At 43.3% G+C, this 19,306-nt stretch overlaps 1 protein-coding gene across 1 annotated transcript in view; it reads right to left on the bottom strand.

The window, feature by feature from the left end:
* ANKS1A (ankyrin repeat and sterile alpha motif domain containing 1A) overlaps positions 1 to 19,306 on the bottom strand; it is a 913,309-nt gene that overhangs the window by 484,915 nt on the left and 409,088 nt on the right.

Genomic DNA, 19,306 nt, shown 5'->3' with positions numbered 1-19,306 from the left:
ATATCTATAAAAAATAAAGATATGGCAGCACCAACCTGTGTTTGAAGATGGGTGCTAGCTCCAAGGGGAATAGCTTGCCCAGAATATAAAATTGAAATCGTGGTAAAAAAAGGATGTGTTTATTCACCTTGTCTAGGTTGCGTCAATTGCAATTACATGTGTAAATCTACTACATTTACCCATCCATCCACAGGTGTGAATTACCCCATTTGTTTTCATTTGACATGTATCTCGGATTATGTAGTGTACATACTATCTTTTCCGTGCAATATTCTATACGTTGGTGAAACCTCTACAGATTTCAAATCCAGAATAAATAACCACCGGTTAAGTATTCGTCAAAAAAGACTGGATTTAGCTGTTTCCAAGCACTTTGCAGATCTCGAACATAAGGAAAGAGACCTCAAGTGCTGCATTATAGACCATGTACCAATGCCCAGGAGGGGTGGCAATAGGATCACAGTTTTAGAAATACATTGGATACATACCCTCAATTCTTTGAGACCACATGGCCTCAATGCAGACTTCAATTTAGGATAGGTATTTGGATGATAACTTGCCCTGTCCCAAATTACTACGGGGTTTTACTATTGGTGGTACCTCATATATCTGTGATACTAACGATTTTCTTATCGGATTAAATCAAGTGGATATTTCTTATTTTAAAAATGTGATTTTAGCATCATTTGATGTTGTTTCTTTATATACTTCAATCAAACACCACAGGGGGATTGATGTGGTAAAGAGGATGTTGTCTACATCCAAATTGTCTGACATGGCTGTAGACTTCATTCTGAGACTACTCACTATTTTATTGGAACATAACTATTTCTTGTATCAGGATACTTTTTATATCCAAAAGCGGGGTGTGGCAATGGGGTCCAACATGGCCCCCACCTACGCTAATATTTACATGCGTGTGTTTGAGGAGGACGTCATCTATCTGTCCAGCCACTTCAGGTATGTATTGAGGTGGTGGAGATACATAGATGACGTTTTCCTTATTTGGATGGGTAGCTAGGATCAGTTGATAGATTTCTATAGGTTTCTCAACAGTGTTCACAGATCGCTGCAATTTACATTAGTGCATTTGACTACTGAAATGCAATTTTTGGATACTAAAGGTGGTAATTTTGGATGGAACTTTCCATACACAACTCTATACCAAACCAACTGATAAGAACACCACATTTATGTATAGTAGTTTGTCATCCTAGGAAACTGATATGCTCTCTTCCATACTTTGTATTAAAAGAATTGTCTCCGATGAGTTGGACTCCAGACAAACTATGGATAACATGATACAGAAATTCAAAAAGCTACTGGATGAATATCGCAATATGGTGACGGAATTGGATAGGAAGAAAATCCTGTCCAATCCATCCGTGAAACGCACAATATCCAGGATCCCATTTGTGTCTACTTACACTGAGGCGAGAAATGACATTTGTCATATTATTAGACGACATTGGCCCATTGTTTTCGTATAGGAAATCCATGAGTTTAAGGGATCAGCTAGTTAGGGCAGATTTTAGAACAAAAAATGTCCTCAGGCAATCTACTTTGACACAACCTGGACTATGATGTTTTCCTTGTCTAGGTTGCGTCAATTGCAGATACATGTGTAAATCTACTACATTTAACCATCCATCCAAAGGTGTGAATTACCCCATTCGTTTTCATTTGACATGTATCTTGGATTATGTAGTGTACATACTATCTTGTCCGTGCAGTAATCTATACGTTTGTGAAACCTCTACGGATTTTAAATCCAGAATAAATAATCACTGGTTAAATATTTGTCAAAAAAGACTGGATTTGGCTGTTTCCAAGCACTTTGCGGATCTCAATCATAAGGAAAGAGACCTCAAGTGCTGGATTATAGACCATGTACCAATGCCCAGGAGGTGTGGCTATAGGATCACAGTTTTTAAGAGATACGTTGGATACATACCTTCAATTCTTTGAGACCACATGGCCTCAATGCATAATTCAATTTAGGATAGGTATTTGGATGATAGCTTGCCCTGTCCCATTGTAGGTTCGCTCGTCCCTTCACCTTTGAGTTAGGTAGTAATGTAACTATTATTTTGTAATATGTGGAGGGTATATTTGTACTGATTATTTTTCTTCTCTCTTTTTATTTATACAGATTATTGTGGTAAGTGGCCAAGGACCACATGATGGATGAGCAGTGGAATGTGCAATCAACGCAACTTTAATCCCAGAACTCCCCTTTTTTGGCATCAATTTTCATTATCTTATTGCCTGTGATAGGAGACTGAAATGATATGCTAAGTATGATTGTGATGGTATGAGGAGATCCCTCATTATGTTATGTGTGACTGGTGTGGCACAGACTGTTGGTACTGACTGCTGGCTGTGGTTGAGACTGCCTTCTGCAGCTGGTGGCTGAAGCTTGTAGCCGAGACTGCTGGCACAGACCTGTGTCTATGGCTGAGACTACTGGCTATGTCTGGTGGCTGAGATTGCAGGCACTGACTGGTGTGGCGCAGACTGTTGGTACTGACTGCTGTCTGTGGCGGAGACTGCCTTCTGCAGCTGGTAGCTGTGACTGCTGGCTGTAGGTTGTAGCTGAGACTGCTGGCACTGACCGGTGTCTATGGCTGAGACTACTGGCTTTGTCTGGCGGCTGAGACTGCATGCACTGACTGGTGGCTGAGACTGGTAGCTATGGCCAAGACTGTTGGCTGTGGCTCAGACTGTTGGTAATGACTGCTGGCTGTGGTGGAGACTGCTGGCTGTGTTTGGTGGCTGAGACTGGTAGCTGTGGCCAAGACTATTGGCTGTTGCGCAGACTGTTGGCACTGACTGCTATCTGTGGCTGAGACTGCGGTTGGTGGCTGTGGCTTTTAGCTGAGACCACTGGCACTGACCAGTGGCTTTGGCTGAGACTACTGGCTAAGTCTGGTGGCTGAGACTGCAGGCACTGACTGGTGGCTGATACTGGTAGCTGTGGCCGAGATTGTTGGCTGTTGTGCAGACTGTTGGTACCGATTGCTAGCTGTGGCTTGTAGCTGAGATCGCTGGCACTGACCGGTGGCTATGGCTAAAGCTGAGACTGCGTCTGGCTGTAGCTGAGACTGCTGACTGCAGCTGGTAGCTATGACTGCTGGTTGTGGCTGGTGGCTGTGAATGCTGGCTTTGACTTGTAGCTGAGACCACTGGCACTCACTGGTGGCTATGGCAGAGAGTGCTGGCTGTGTCTGGTGGCTGAGACTGTAGGCACTGACTGGTGGCTGACTGGTAGCTGTGGCCGAGACTGTTGGCTGTTCCGCAGACTGTTGGTACTGACTGCGGCTGATAGCTATGACTGCTGGCTGTGGCTGAGACTGCGGCTGGTGGCTGTGACTTGTAGCTGAGACCACTGGCACTGACCGGTGGCTATGGTTGAGACTACTGGCTATGTCTGGTGGCTGAGAATGCAGGCACTGACTTGTGGCTGAGACGGATAGCTGTGGCGAAGACTGTTGGTACTGACTGCGGCTGATAGCTGTGACTTGTAGCTGAGACCGCTGGCACTGACCAGTGGCTATGGATGAGACTGCTGACTGTGATTGGCTGTAGCTAAAACTGCTGACTGTGGCTGGTAGCTGTGACTGCTGGACTGAGGTGGCTGATACTAGTAGCTGTGGTCAAAACTGTTGGCTGTTGTGCAGACTGTTGGTACTGACTGCGACTGGTGGTTGCGACTGCTGGCTGTGGCGGAGATCGGTGGCACTGACCGGTGGCTATGGCTGAGACTGTTGACTGTGACTAGTAGCTGTGACTTCTGGCTATGGCTGGTGGCAGTGGCTTTTAGCTGAGACCACTGGCAATGACCGGTGATTGTGGATGCTGACTGTGGCTGGTAGCTGTGACTGCTGTCTCTGCCCTCCATCATGTCTCATGGTATGTTGTGATTTTCCATCAGATATCCACGGATGGGTTTTTGCTCACAGCCTTCATTTGAAGGTGTGGTGTATGGCGTCTCATTCAATTTGAGAATCCCATATGGACATTACTTTTTGTCTATGTTTTCCACTTGTGAAACATTAGGATTAAGCGCTTGCCCAACCACGCATGCCCAACCACATGACCGTACAATCAAGGTGCATATCACAAATAGACATCATACATTACTAGAGAAGAGCCCTATTGCAACACACCAGTACATGGAAATTCAGCTTTCCATTGTTGTCCTATACTGAAATTATCCCCTATGTGGACTTCGTATACCGGGCTTCCTAATATGAATAATAGTGTCTAGCATGGTGGATGCGGTTCTGAGATTTTTACAGCTCCGACCTCTTCCTGCTCTGACTGGCTGATACAGCGCTATGCTATGATGCGCTGTGCACCGGGTCACGTGGGGGCGCCGCTACGCTTCCTTGGGTTTCCATGGTTTGCGTTCTACCTCTCCTCCTGACGAATGCGGCGCCGCCATGATTGACTCGGCGTGCATCATCAGGCAGGAGCGCTCGATAGTAAGTACCAGCTGCTGTATCTAATCATGTTATGCCCTGAAGCCACAGGGGGGATATAAATAGGAGCCTATGGCCACACTTACATTACCTCCTGACTAAGCTGAGGCAAAACTCGCGTCGGGGTCCTTTGCCTGTCCTGTGCCTGCTGTCTCTGCCCTCCATCATGTCTCATGGTATGTTGTGATTGTCCATCAGATATCCAATGATGTGTTTTTGCTCACAGCCTTCATTTGAAGGTCTGGTGTATGGGGTCTCATTCCATTTGAGAATCCCATATGGACATTACTTTTTGTCTATGTTTTCCACTTGTGAAACATTAGGATTCAGCGCTTGAGACTCATCCTACAGCTATACACTAAGGTGATGATCACAGTTATTACTATTTTTTTGTGGTTTGTATTTTACACACCCTCTTTTTTCTGTGAATCTCCATACTGCATACCTCATACGTACCTGACATGTGTTCCATCTTTTGGCGGGTTACAGAGACACCGGCCGGGTGACTGCGGCATCCGGGGTTTTCTGCTGACTCTTCAAACCTTTTTCTGTTATTTTCAATATCCCAATAATTATGTATTGATTATTATTATGAAATAAAATATATAATTTTAAATATATTGGGCATTCATTTATTGTTTGTTAGACAACATTTTAGGTTGATAGAGTTGTTTTCTTGTTTGCCCTAGATCATGGCATTATAAGTGAGGCCTTTTTCTTGTTTGGTTCTATACTGACTGATACTGGTAGCTGTGGCCGAGACTGTTGGCTGTTGGGCAGACTGTTGGTACTGACTGCTGGCTGTGGCTTGTAGCTGAGACCGCTTGCACTGACCGGTGGCTATGGCTGAGACTGTGGCTGGCTGTGGCTGAGACTGCAGCTTGTAGATGAGACCACTGGCACTGAAGGGTGGCTATGACTGAGACTACTGGCTAAATCTGGTGGCTGAGACTGCAGGCATTGACTGGTGGCTAACACGAACAGAAATGGCTGCTGACAGGGAAATAAATGGCTGTTGACACAGGCTCCTATAAACAACTGTAATGGCACACTTCTCACTGGCACTCCTCTCACTAACGGCTCTAAAACGGCGGCAATCTGACCTGGGCCGTTTGTGGGCAGTGAGCACAATGGGTCAACGGTACAGGCGGCTTCTTTTCAGCGTGGTGTGGGCGACGCATGCATGCTATACTACTGCGCATGCATGCGTCTGTTCCACGGCCGCTCACCAGGACTTCAATAACCACAAGTCCGTGCAACGAAGACGGCGCATGCGCAGTGTAACGATGTTAGAAGGGGAGAGCGATGGGGACATTCTTGAAGCAGGGAAGGCCGATAAGGGAGCTATGGCTAGCAGCCGACAACAGCAGGTGAGCCATGGCCACCCTATAGGTTTAATAAATGTAGTAAAACTTGTGAGATGTGCTGTATCCGTGTGCAGTGCAGCGCTGTGTCCTGATTGGACGCCGCACATGCCCACAGTGCACTCATACAGGGATTTTATTATTATATAATATTTGTCAAATGCCAGAATGAGAGAGAGATAATGTTTTATTACTTTCTGCAAAAGTTTACATACATTTCATTACCATTGCCCATAAACTGTATGACCTGTGTAAAACATTTTGGGTATCCTTCCACAAGCTTCTCACAATAGTTGGTCGGAATTTGGGCCAATTCCTCCTGACAAAACTGGTGTAACTGAGCCATGTTTGTTGGTTGCCTTGCTCGCAACTGCCTTTTCAGCTTTGCCCAAATATTTTCAATAGGATTGAAATCAGTGCTTTGTGATGGCCACTCCAAAACATTGACTTTGTTATTCTTAAGCCACTTTGTAACCAGTTTGGCAGTATGCTTCGGGTCATTGTTCATTTGGAAGACCCCTTTCCACCCAAGCTTTAACTTACTGGCTGATGTCTTGAGATGTTGCTTCAGTATTTCCACATAATCTTCTTTTCTCATGATGCCATCTATTTTGTGAAGTACACCAGTCCCTCCTGCAGCAAAAACAACCCCACAACAAGATGCTGCCACCCCCGTGTTTCACAGTTGGGATGCTGTTCTTAGGCTTCCAAGCTTCTCCCTTTTTCCTCCAAACGTAACGATGGTTATTATGGCCACAAAGTTAGATTTTAGTTTTGTCAGACAACAGGACATCTCTCCAAAAATGTAGCACTTTGTTCTTGTGTGCATTTGCAAACATTAATGTGGCTTTTTTATGTTTCTTTTGGAGTAATGGCTTCTTCCAGGCAGCGTGGCCTAACTTTTCAAACTTTAGGTGTACTTAGGTGTACCACAGGAATTAAAGGAAAATGAAGGTTAAGTTTCAGATTTTTACTTTTTGTTGCAGAATGGAAGGGGCACCATATGGTTTCTGGAGGACAAATTTTGCTGGAATGGTTTTTGGGCACTATGTCACATTTAAAGACGCCCTGGGGCAACTCTATAGTGGAAAGCCCAAGAATGTGAAACTAGACCTCTCAAATAATTTTATAAGGGGTGTCCTGAGCACTTGGACCGAACAAGTATTTCCTAGAATCTAGAAATGCTAGGCTGTGGAAATTTAAGAAAAAAATTAATTAATTATGAGAAAATAGCGCTTTAACCTCAGTTTGTTTTTTATTTTCAAAAGGGGGAACATTTTCACTTGAATAGGTTAAAGAGAGAAGGTGTAGTTTCTAAACATTTGGACTCCATTTTATTACTGTTATAGCCATTATGGCCAGACCATGAACTGAAGATTTGTTTGGAATTTCATGTGCAAGAGAGTGAGGCTTTGTCTGCATATTTTCTCAAGGTTTTTTTGAGATTCTGATTCATTGCAGATCTGGGAATTGGCTGCTTCAATTATAATAGATAATAGATGCACAGGATGTACACAGTGATACTTATACTACAAATGTCCACTATGTAGTGAAGCGCTTTGTTTTAACAGTATAAAAGTAGACATTTTTCAGTGAGTAGTTGAGGCTCATCTATGAGGGGATGCCTTGTGTAGAACCCAGTGTTTTCCTGATCAAGACTCTGACTGCTTTCACTGAAAAGGGCCTCCCAGCTGATGTGTCGCTATCAGATGAGGTTTAGGGGATCTAAGTACCTTCATTCTGGATGTAGTCAAGTATTGATGTAATTGTGTATTATTGTACACTGCTCAAAAAAATAAAGGGAACACAAAAATAACACATCCTAGATCTGAATTAATTAAATATTCTTCTGAAATACTTAGTTCTTTACATAGTTGAATGTGCTGACAACAAAATCACACAAAAATTTAAAAATGGAAATCAAATTTTTCAACCCATGGAGGTCTGGATTTGGAGTCACACTCAAAATTAAAGTGGAAAAACACACTACAGGCTGATCCAACTTTGATGTAATGTCCTTAAAAGAAGTCAAAATGAGGCTCAGTAGTGTGTGTGGCCTCCACGTGCCTGTATGACCTCCCTACAACGCCCGTGCATGCTCCTGATGAGGTGGCCGACGGTCTCCTGATGGATCTCCTCCCAGACCTGGACTAAAGCATCTGCCAACTCCTGGACAGTCTGTGGTGCAACGTGACGTTGGTGGATAGAGCGAGACATGATGTCCCAGATGTGCTCAATTGGATTCAGGTCTGGGGAACGGCCGGGCCAGTCCATAGCATCAATGCCTTCGTCTTGCAGGAACTGCTGACACACTCCAGCCACATGAGGTCTAGCATTGTCTTGCATTAGGAGGAACCCAGGGCCAACCGCACCAGCATATGGTCTCACAAGGGGTCTGAGGATCTCATCTCGGTACCTAATGGAAGTCAGGCTACCTCTGGCGAGCACATGGAGGGCTGTGCGGCCCTCCAAAGAAATGCCACCCCACACCATTAGTGACCCAATGCCAAACCGGTCATGCTGGAGGATGTTGCAGGCAGCAGAACGTTCTCCACGGCATCTCAAGACTCTGTCACATGTGCTCAGTGTGAACTTGCTTTCATCTGTGAAGAGCACAGGGCGCCAGTGGCGAATTTGCCAATCTTGGTGTTCTCTGGCAAATGCTAAACGTCCTGCACGGTGTTGGGCTGTAAGCACAACCCCCACCTGTGGACGTTGGGCCCTCATATCACCCTCATTGAGTCTGTTTCTGACCGTTTGAGCAGACACATGCACATTTGTGGCCTGCTGGAGGTCATTTTGCAGGGCTCTGGCAGTGCTCCTCCTTGCACAAAGGCGGAGGTAGCGGTCCTGCTGCTGGGTTGTTGCCCTCCTACGGCCTCCTTCACATCTCCTGATGTACTGGCCTGTCTCCTGGTAGCGCCTCCATGCTCTGGACACTACGCTGACAGACACAGCAAACCTTCTTGCCACAGCTCGCATTGATGTGCCATCCTGGATAAGCTGCACTACCTGAGCCACTTGTGTGGGTTGTAGACTCTGTCTCATGCTACCACTAGAGTGAAAGCACCACCAGCATTCAAAAGTGACCAAAACATCAGCCAGGAAGCATAGTGTTGTCACCACCTGCAGAACCACTCCTTTATTGGGGGTGTCTTGCTAATTGCCTATAATTTCCACCTGTTGTCTATCCCATTTGCACAACAGCATGTGAAATTGATTGTCACTCAGTGTTGCTTCCTAAGTGGACAGTTTGATTTCACCGAAGTGTGATTGACTTGGAGTTACATTGTGTTGTTTAAGTGTTCCCTTTATTTTTTTGAGCAGTGTATATACTTCTTATATCCTTTGTTCTATCCTTGTATATACTATTGTTGTAACTTAAAAAAAAAAAGATATTAAAATCATATTATTAACCTAAATTTTTACTGCAGTTGTAGTTTCAGCTAATAGTCTCTCTTTAACCCCTTAGGGACACAGCCTTATTTAACCTTAAGGACCAGCCCATTTTTTGCAAATCTGACCAGTGTCACTTTAACTGGTGATAACTTTAAAACGCTTTGACTTATCCAGGCCATTCTGAGATAGTTTTTTCGTCACATATTGTACTTCATGACACTAATAAAATAAAGTAAAAAAAAATCATTTTTATTTGTAAAAAAATACCAAATTTAGCAAAAATTTGTAAAAAAAATTGCAAATTTCCAAGTTTCAATTTCTCTATGTTCATGTTTGGATCATTTTGGGAATGATATTTTATTTTTTGGGGATGTTACAAGGCTTAGAAGTTTAGAAGCAAATCTTGAAATTTTTCAGAAAGTTTCAAAAACCCAATTTTTAGGGACCAGTTCAGGTCTGAAGTCACTTTGCGAGGCTTACATAATAGAAACCACCCAAAAATGACCCCATTCTATAAACTACACCCCTCAAGGTATTCAAAAACTTTAGGTGTTCCACAAGAGTTAATGGAAAATAGAGATATAATTTCAAAATTTCACTTTTTTGGCAGATTTTCCATTTTAATAATTTTTTTCAGTTACAAAGCAAGGGTTAACAGCCAAACCAGACTCAATTATGGCCCTGATTCTGTAGTTTACAGAAACACCCCATATGTGGTGGTAAACCGCTGTACGGACACACGGCAGGGCGCAGAAGGAAAGCAATGCCATACGGTTTTTGGAAGGCAGATTTTGCTGGACTGTTTTTTTTTACACCATGTCCCATTTGAAGCCCCCCTGATGCAACCCTAGAGTAGAAACTCCATAAAAATGACCCCCAACTAAGAAACGACACCCCTCAAGGTATTCAAAACTGATTTTACAAACGTCGTTTACCCTTTAGGTGTTCCAGAAGAATTAATGGAAAATAGAGATACAATTTCAGAATTTCAACTTTTTTGGCAGATTTTCCATTTTAATATTTTTTTTAATTTTACAAAGCAAGGGTTAACAGCCAAAGAACACTCAATATTTATGGCCCTGATTCTGTCGTTTACAGAAACACCCCATATGTGGTTGTAAACTACTGTACGGGCACACGGCAGGGCGCAGAAGGAAAGGAATGACATACGGTTTTTGGAAGGCAGATTTTGCTGGACTGTTTTTTTTTCACCATGTCCCATTTGAAGCCCCCCTGATGCACCCCTAGAGTAGAAACCCCCAAAAAGTGACCCCATTTTAGAAACTACGGGATAGGGTGGAAGTTTTTTTGGTACTAGTTTAGCGTACAATGATTTTTGGTAGCTCTACATTACACTTTTTGTGAGGCAAGGTAACAAGAAATAGCTGTTTTGGCACCGTTTTTATTTTTTGTTATTTACAAGATTCATATGACAGGTTAGATCATGTGGTATTTTTATAGACCAGGTTGTCACGGACGCGGCGATACCTAATATGTATACTTTTTTTTTATTTATGTAAGTTTTACACAATGATTTCATTTTTGAAGCAAAAAAAAAATCATGTTTTAGTGTTTCCATACTCAGAGTCATAATTTTTTCAGTTTTTGGGCGATTACCTTAGGTAGAATATGATTTTTGCGGGATGAGATGATGGTTTTATTGGCACTATTTTGGGGTGCGTTTGACTTTTTGATCGCTTGCTATTACATTTTTTGTGATGTAAGAGGACAAAAAATTGTTTATTTAGCACAGTTTTTATTATAAATTTTTTAGGGTGTTCATCTGAGGGGTTAGCTCATGTGATATTTTTATAGAGTCGGTCGATACGAACGCGGCGATACCCAATATGTATACTTTTTTTATTTATGTAAGTCTTACACAATAATATTTTTGAAACAAAAACAAAATCATGTTTTAGTGTCTCCATATTCTGAGCCATAGTTTTTTTATTTTTTGGGCGATTGTCTCAGGTAGGGGCTCATTTTTTGTGGGATGAGGTGACTGTTAGATTGGTACTATTTTGGTGGACAAACGCCTTTTTGATCGCTTGCTGTTGTAATTTTTGTGATGTAAGGTGACAAAAAAAATGGTTTCTGTAGCACAGTTTTTATTTTTTGCGGTGTTCATCTGAGGGGTTAGGTCATGTGATATGTTTATAGAGCCGGTCGATACGAACGCGGCAATACCTAATATGTATACTCCCCCCCCCCCCCCCCTTTTTTTACTTTATTTGGGGAAAATTACGTTTTTGTTTATTTTTACTTGAAACTTTTAATTTTGGGGGGGATAAACTTTATATTTTTTCAACTTTTTTTTTTCACTTAATTTTTTGTCCCACTTTGGGACTTGAACTTTTGCGGGTCTAATCCTTTACAATGCATTCCAATACTTCTGTATTGGAATGCATTGGCTGTATGAGTAATACTGTGTGTATTACTCATACAGCTTCCGGGGCCTGTGAGATCCAGGGGGCTGGATCTCACAGGCTCGTCACCGGAAGGCAGCGCAGATGCCTCAGGAAGGCATCGCGCTGCCTTCCATGCCATCGGGTCCGCCCCACAGCCGCATGGGGACCCGATGGCACCATCACACGCCACCACCGCAATAGATAAAAGCCGCAAACCGCAGGTCTGAATTGACCTGAAAATGGAAAGAACATGGCACAAAAGCAAACCTGCTAAGAGGCATCCGCCCACCAAAAGTCACGGACTGTACAAGGGGGCATTAATCAGAGAGGCAGCACAGAGACCTTAGGTTACCCTGGAGGAGCTGCAGAGTTTCACAGCAGAGACTGGAGTATCTGTACATAGGACGACAATAAGCCCTACGCTCCATAGAGTTGGGCTTTATGGCAGAGTGGCCAGAAGAAAGCTATTACTTTCAGCTAAAAACAAAAAGGCACGTTGTGAGTTTGCGAAAAGGCATGTGGGAGACTTCCAAAATGTATGGAGGAAGGTGCTCTGGTCTGATGAGACTAAAATTGAACTTTTCGTCCATCAAAGAAAATGCTATGTCTGGTGCAAACCCAACACATCACCCACAGAACACCATTCCCACGTTGAAACATGGTGGTGGCAGCATCATGCAGTGGGGATTTTTTTCAGCAGCTAGGACTGGGAAACTCGTCAGAGTTGAGGGAAAGATGGATGGTGCTAAATACAGGGATATTCTTGAGCTAAACCTGTACCAATCTGTGCGGGATTTGAGGTTAGGACGGAGGTTCACCTTCCAGCAGGACAATGACACCAAACACACTGCTAAAGCAACACTTGAGTGATTTAAGGGGGAAACATGTAAATGTGTTGGAATGGCCTAGTCAAAGCCCAAATCTCAAGCCAATAGAAAATCTGTGGTCAGACTTAAAGATTGCTGTTCACAAATGCAAACCATCCAACTTGTAGGAGCTGGAGCAGTTTTGCAAGGAGGAATGGGCAAAAATCTCAGATGTGGCAAGCTCAGAAAGACTTATCCAAAGCGACTTGGAGCTGTGATTCCCGCAAAAGGTGGCTCTACAAAGTATTAACTTCAGGCGGGTGAATAGTTATGCACATTAACTTTTTCTGTTATTTTGTCCTATTTGTTGTTTAAATAAAAAAAAAAAAAACATCTTCAAAGCTGTGGGCATGTTCTGTAAATTAAGGCTAGGTTCACACCTGAGCGTTTTACAGCGCGTTCCTACACGCTGTAAAACGCTCAACAGAGAAAAAACAATGTTTCCCTATGGGCATGGTTCTCACCTGAGCGTTTTATAGCGCGTACGAACGCGATGTAAAACGCCCTACCCCCCAAGAAGTACAGGAGCTTCTTTGGGGCGTATTGTCGCGCGTAACACCTCTGTCTTTCATTGTACGCCTCTGTGGTCAATAGAAAGAACGCGAGTACGATGCACATTTCCAAAATACAAAAACGCCCCAAAATACGCCCGATAAAAACGCCTGTAAACAGCGCTTATCGAATACGCTCAGGTGTGAACCCAGCCTTAATGACAATCCATGTTAATTCCAGATTGTAAGGCACCAAAATACAAATAAAAAGTCGGGGGGGGGGATGTAAATACACTGCTCAAAAAAATAAAGGGAAAACTTAAACAACACAATGTAACTCCAAGTCAATCACACTTCTGTGAAATCAAACTGTCCACTTAGGATGCAACACTGAGTGACAATCAATTTCACATGCTGTTGTGCAAATGGGATAGACAACAGGCGGAAATTATAGGCAATTAGCAAGACACCCCTAATAAAGGAGTGGTTCTGCAGGTGGTAACCACAGACCACTTCTCAGTTCCTATGCTTCCTGGCTGATGTTTTGGTCACTTTAGAATGCTGGCGGTGCTTTCACTCTAGTGGTAGCATGAGACGGAGTCTACAACCCACACAAGTGGCTCAGGTAGTGCAGCTTATCCAGGATGGCACATCAATGCGAGCTGTGGCAAGAAGGTTTGCTGTGTCTGTCAGCGTAGTGTCCAGAGCATGGAGGCGCTACCAGGAGACAGGCCAGTACATCAGGAGACGTGGAGGAGGCCGTAGGTGGGCAACAACCCAGCAGCAGGACCGCTACCTCCGCCTTTGTGCAAGGAGGAACAGGAGGAGCACTATCAGAGCCCTGCAAAATGACCTCCAGCAGGCCACAAATGTGCATGTGTCTGCTCAAACGGTCAGAAACAGACTCCATGAGGGTGATATGAGGGCCCGACGTCCACAGGTGGGGGTTGTGCTTACAGCCCAACACCGTGCAGGACGTTTGGCATTTGCCAGAGAACACCAAGATTGGCAAATTCGCCACTGGCGCCCTGTGCTCTTCCCAGATAAAAGCAGGTTCACACTGAGCACATGTGACAGACGTGACAGAGTCTGGAGACGCCGTGGAGAACGTTCTGCTGCCTGCAACATCCTCCAGCATGACCGGTTTGGCATTGGGTCACTAATGGTGTGGGGAGTCATTTCTTTGGAGGGCCGCACAGCTTTCCATGTGCTCGCCAGAGGTAGCCTGACTGCCATTAGGTACAGAGATGAGATCCTCAGACCGCTGGGGGGACCATATGCTGGTGCGGTTGGCCCTGGGTTCCTCCTAATGCAAGACAATGCTAGACCTCATGTGGCTGGAGTGTGTCAGCAGTTCCTGCAAGACGAAGGCATTGATGCTATGGACTGGACCGCCCGTTCCCCAGACCTGAATCCAATTGAGCACATATGGGACATCATGTCTCGCTCTATCCACCAACGTCACGTTGCACCACAGACTGTCCAGGAGTTGGCAGATGCTTTAGTCCAGGTCTGGGAGGAGATCCCTCAGGAGACCGTCCGCCACCTCATCAGGAGCATGCACAGGCGTTGTAGGGAGGTCATACAGGCACGTGGAGGCCACACACACTACTGAGCCTCATTTTGACTTGTTTTAAGGACATTACATCAAAGTTGGATCAGCCTGTAGTGTGTTTTTCCACTTTAATTTTGAGTGTGACTCCAAATCCAGACCTCCATGGGTTAAAAAATTTGATTTCCATTTTTTTATTTTTGTTGTCAGCACATTCAACTATGTAAAGAACAAAGTATTTCAGAAAAATTAGTAATTCAGATCTAGGATGTGTTATTTTTGTGTTCCCTTTATTTTTTTGAGCAGTGTACTTTTGCAAGGCACTGTGTGTGTATATATATATATATATATATATATATATATATATATATACATATATACACACACACACACACACACACACACACACTCACCTAAAGAATTATTAGGAACACCTGTTCTATTTCTCATTAATGCAATTATCTAGTCAACCAATCACATGGCAGTTGCTTCAATGCATTTAGGGGTGTTGTCCTGGTCAAGACAATCTCCTGAACTCCAAACTGAATGTCAGAATGGGAAAGAAAGGCGATTTAAGCAATTTTGAGCGTGGCATGGTTGTTGGTGCCAGACGGGCCGGTCTGAGTATTTCACAATCTGCTCAGTTACTGGGATTTTCACGCACAACCATTTCTAGGGTTTACAAAGAATGGTGTGAAAAGGGAAAAAACATCCAGTATGCGGCAGTCCTGTGGGCGGAAATGCCTTGTGGATGCTAGAGGTCAGAGGAGAATGGGCCGACTGATTCAAGCTGATAGAAGAGCAACATTGACTGAAATAACCACTCGTTACAACCAAGGTATGCAGCAAAGCATTTGTGAAGCCACAACACGCACAACCTTGAGGCGGATGGGCTACAACAGCAGAAGACCCCACCGGGTACCACTCATCTCCACTACAAATAGGAAAAAGAGGCTACAATTTGCACGAGCTCACCAAAATTGGATTGATGAAGACTGGAAAAATGTTGCCTGGTCTGATGAGTCTCGATTTCTGTTGAGACATTCAAATGGTAGAGTCCGAATTTGGCGTAAACAGAATGAGAACATGTATCCATCATGCCTTGTTACCACTGTGCAGGCTGGTGGTGGTGGTGTAATGGTGTGGGGGATGTTTTCTGGGCACACTTTAGGCCCCTTAGTGCCAATTAAGCATTGTTTAAATGCCACGGGCTACCTGAGCATTGTTTCTGACCATGTCCATCCCTTCATGACCACCATGTACCCATCCTCTGATGGCTACTTCCAGCAGGATAGTGCACCATGTCACAAAGCTCGAATAATTTCAAACTGGTTTCTTGAACATGACAATGAGTTCACTGTACTAAAATGGCCCCCACAGTTACCAGATCTCAACCCAATAGAGCATCTTTGGGATGTGGTGGAACGGGAGCTTTGTGCCCTGGATGTGCATCCCTCAAATCTCCATCAACTGCAAGATGCTATCCTATCAATATGGGCCAACATTTCTAAAGAATGCTATCAGCACCTTGTGGAATCAATGCCACGTAGAATTAAGGCAGTTCTGAAGCCAAAAGGGGGTCCAACACCGTAATAGTATGGTGTTCCTAATAATTCTTTAGGCGAGTGTATATATACACCGTATTTTTCGCCTTATGGTGTAGGAAAATGGCAGTGCGTCTTATGGGGCAAAGGCTGCCATTTTTACACTGATACACCGCCGACCGCAAGCTGCACAGCGCGGCCGGCGTGTGTATCAGGGAGGAGGGGCTGGGGGCCGGCCTTTAGTTTTGTAATGGCAGCGGGGCAGTCACTGTATTCTATTGCATCGGGCCCCGCTCACTGTACTAATGCTATCTACTTTAACTGCAGTCAGGCAATGGTTAACTATAGATATATTCGATCCAGCACTGAGCACCCTGTACATACAATCATAGCAGGCTGGAGGCAGGAGGGCACTGGCAGCGTAACTTCCTACATCACGTGTCTGCTCCGCCCACTTAATGGATGAAGCAGGCGGCGCAGGCACGTGACGTAGGAAGTTACGCTGCCAGTGCCCGCCCTGCCTCCAGCCTGCTATGAATGTAAGTACAGGCTGTTCAGTGCTGGAAAGAACATATCTATAGTTAACCATTGCCTGCCTGCAGTTACAGTAGATAGCATTAGTACAGTGAGCGGGGCCCGGTGCAATGGATAACAATGACTGCACTGGGCCCCCGCTGCCATTTAAAAACTAGTGTAGATGCCAGCCCCCACCTCCTGTATTGGGGGTCATTAGCAGTGGCTGACACTGTTATGGGGGGGATCTGTGGATGTCAAATAGCATAAGATGCTATTTATCTGTCATCCACAGATCCTCCCATAGCAGTGTTATGCCATCCACAGATGCACCCATAACAGTGTCATCCACAGACGCCCCCATAACAGTGTCAGCCACAGACCCCCATACCAGTGCCATCCACAGACCCCCATAATAGTGTCATTCACAGGCTACCATTAGTTCAAAGCCCACCTTTTGGTTCAAAATATTTTTTTTCTTATTTTCCTCCTCAAAAACCTAGGTGTGTCTTATAGGGCGAAAATACACACACATATATATATATATATATATATATATATAAATAAGAGTAACTTGCTGGTATTACCAATTTAATCTTCTGATATATGAAATGAAACAGAAACATAAAAAAGATAGGATAGTAGTCCAGATTTTATTAAACCTGATAGTGTTGCGCTAATATCTGTCAGTATATAATATTGGATAGATGGCGCTGATGGTCTTTATGTTGTATTTCAATCTATATATTGCTTTCTTGTAATAGAAAGAACATTAGTCTCTTATATATAGTGTTCCATATGATAATTAGCAAACTAAGTGACCACTGATTTGAGGCTTGTAGCCTGTACGTTACCAGTCTTTATGTTATGTGAGCATAGATTTTCACCAATGTGGCTAGATGCACGCCATTTTCTTCTGCTGCGCTCGCCGGGTTGTAGCATGGCATCCCATGTGATCAGGAGCCGCAGCGGTGTTCTTTTCTCAGGATGAGGTGCGTAGATACCAAGTATACAGATGCTTTAGTGTGCTTTTCTCAAGCTGAAATGATGTTGAATATACTGGTCGGATGTTTATGGAATTATGAGGGATATTTGAATGTGTTCCTCTATATTTGTTCACTGCTAGGTTACCAAACGTGTTTCGGAGCGTATTGCTCCTTCCTCAGTGGCCTGTAGTGATTGAATGAATAGTTCTTTTAAAGAGAAGTTACATCATCCGGGAAGGGGGGGGGGGGGGGGGGGCTGGGGGGAGTATCCCCCAAAAAGGTTGCAGTGAAAAGGTGGACTGGATTTTTTTTACCACTCTGTTTGTATAATATCCAACTACATATATGTTGGATAAACATATGTCTCTGAACATAAAAAATATAAAAAACTACAACTGAATGTCTCCATTAACATAAATTGTCATCTTGATCTGCAAATACTGCATACACCAAAGGGAACAAATGAAAGTACATAAATATGCTTGTAAAAGAGCACACTAGCGTTAATAGTGTGTTTTTGTTATGTGTCTGCCGCTTGGTAGAAAAAAAGGAGAAGAGGAGTTTTGGAAGTGGTATACAAGAAGTATATAATATAAAAGGGAGGATATGTTGCAAATATTCTTCCCTTATAGATGTATTGTCTAAAATGTTTTTTATTGATATTCTTTCTATAGTATATAGTAATCCTCGTTACTCTAAATCTTTCCATTTTCTTTATATACAGTTGCAAGAAAAAGTATGTGAACCCTTTGGAATGATATTGATTTCTGCACAAATTGGTCATAAAATGTCATGTGATCTTCATCTAAGTCACAACAATAGACAATAACAGTCTGCTTAAACTAATAACACACAAAGAATTAAATGTTACCATGTTTTTAGTGAACACACAATGTAAACATTCACAGAGCAAGTGGGGAAAAAGTATGTGAACCCCTAGACTAATGACATCTCCAAAAGCAAATTGGAGTGAAGTGTCAGCCAACTGAAGTCCAATCAATGAGATGAGATTGGAGGTGTTGGTTACAGCTGCTCTGCCCTATAAAAAAAACACACAACAGTTCTGGATTTGCTTTTCACAAGAAGCATTGCCTGATGTGAATGATGCCTCGCACAAAAGAGCTCTCAGAAGACCTACGATTAAGAATAGATGACTTTTGATGAAGTTTGGAAAAACTGGTTACTTTAGGGCTGAATTGTTGAAAAACGTAATATATATATTTTTTATTTATTTAATTTATTTATTTTTTCAAACGTCCCGCCTCTCCCCCCCCCCTTCACAAGGGTGGTGGGCGGGTAAAAGGGGATTAAAAAATAATTTTGTATGTATAGAAAAACCAGTTGGTTTTGGATAAAATGAAAATGTAACTATTTCCTGTGGATACTGAAATATATGATTGTTGAGTTGATATGTTTAAATGGAAAAGAAGGAAATAAAAATAAAAATAAAAAAGGGAAAAAATAAATAAAAAAAAGAATAGTTGACTTGCATAAAGCTGGAAAGGGTTATAAAAGTATCTCCAAAAGCATTGCTGTTCATTAGTCCATGGTAAGACAAATTGTCTATAAATGGAGACAGTTTAGCACTGCTGCTACTCTCCCTAAAAGATGACTGCAAGAGCACAGCGCAGACTGCTCAATGAGGTGAAGAAGAATCCTAGAGTATCAGCTAAAGAGTTACAAAAGTCTCTGGCATATG

This window comes from Bufo bufo, chromosome 3 (assembly GCF_905171765.1).
Source record: "Bufo bufo chromosome 3, aBufBuf1.1, whole genome shotgun sequence".
Classification (NCBI taxonomy): Eukaryota; Metazoa; Chordata; class Amphibia; order Anura; family Bufonidae; genus Bufo; species Bufo bufo.
This window is presented reverse-complemented; position numbering and strand designations above follow the sequence as displayed.